The sequence below is a fragment of the Arachis ipaensis genome, chromosome B10 (assembly GCF_000816755.2).
Source record: "Arachis ipaensis cultivar K30076 chromosome B10, Araip1.1, whole genome shotgun sequence".
Classification (NCBI taxonomy): Eukaryota; Viridiplantae; Streptophyta; class Magnoliopsida; order Fabales; family Fabaceae; genus Arachis; species Arachis ipaensis.
In genome coordinates, this window is record NC_029794.2 from 128,242,568 (window position 1) to 128,244,228 (window position 1,661).

Here is a 1,661-nt window from a genome sequence, read left to right on the forward strand (position 1 = left end):
ATATATCATATATCTAACAAATACCCTTAACAAGATTCTAAATAAAAAATTAAAGACTTTTAGATAAATTGATCGTTCTCAAACTTTTTCTTAAATTCACAATCTAGAAACTAAACTAAAATACCACCTAACGTCTAAAAAATGAACAATTATTGAACTTTCAATGAACAGAATTATTATTGCTATACCTATGACTATGAATTCCAGACCTACAAATTGTTTTACTCAAATTTTTGTTCTATTGTTAACAACAAATAAATCAACAATTTTCGAGTTTTGTTTCACAATCTTAATTTAAGGAGCGGAAACGACTCTTTTTGTGGATATCTCAAAGTCTCAATTGTAGTTTCAAAAGTAAAATTAAAGATGAAAAGAAAACATGCAAGGTGTCGGTGACAAAATAAATTACAGAAATTGAAACAAACAGAAAATTAAAAAGAAGATGAAAGAAGAAACATGAACGTAAAAAAGAAAAGAAGACGTAAAAGTAGAGGAATTTTATTAATAAAAACTGGAAAAAAGCAAAGTACTGTTTGAGTTCAGAGGAATTACTTAAGATTCCCAATTTTACTCTGTGATGCCAAGGGGTTGAGAGCGTTTTTGGGTTTCTAAGTGTTTTCTAAGAAGAACTGAACTGATTACAACGTGTTCCTAAAGCTCTATTTATAGACTAGCCAAATCTCAATGGGCAGTTACTCTTTGTACACCACTTGCAGAAAATTTGAATTTCTTGTAGCTGTTCCCGCATTTCTTGCTTGCTGTTAATTTCAAAATTTAAATAAATAACCAACTATCAAATGATCTAATTTCATTTAAAATAGATATAAATATTATATATAGGAACATTACCAAATAACTAATTATTTCTTTTTATAATTTTCTTATAAAAATTATATTTTGTCTAACATAATGCCCCCAAGATTTCTCACTTGAAGATATGCAATGATTGAAAGTGAGAAAACTTAGTTGTTTATAGACATTTTTCTTATTTTTGATATTGAAAGTCAATTGACATTTTAGACACATCCGTTCGACAGATTAAATGCCTACTAGTGATAGACTTAACCGAATTTCTAAGTCTATAAAATTTTTTACATTAATAGTTGAACTGTCAATGGGGTCTATTCTTTTGTATGAAATTTTTAAGTGTGTCAAATGATATCTGTTCTAATTTTGGCACATTAAATGTGTATCAATTGACCTTTGTTTTGACCTTTAATATTTCAATTAAGAGTTTTTTGACTCACACTTTCATTGTTTTAATTGACACAATTTTCCTAATTTCAGAAGTAACAAAATCTTAACTTCGTGAAGTCGTTTCTTTCATATGTTAAACTCCAGGCGTCAATTAAATTTGATAAAATTTCTAATCCTATAAAATCTCCACACTAACATCTAATAGTTTTGACTCCAAGCGCTAAGAGACTCAACAGAATTTCTAAGTCAATTAGGCTTTTGTATTTATGAAGTACATACCCAAATGTCAATGAGAGATTATTTTTGTCTAAGATTTTAAACTTGACGCATTTTTTTTCTTTAAATAAAACCATTCATATCTATTTTACACATCTCAATACTTTTAAGATTAAATGCCTTGGTGTCAACTGTCAGTGACTTGACTCCAAGATTATACATCTTGAATTCCACATGCATAGTAACAT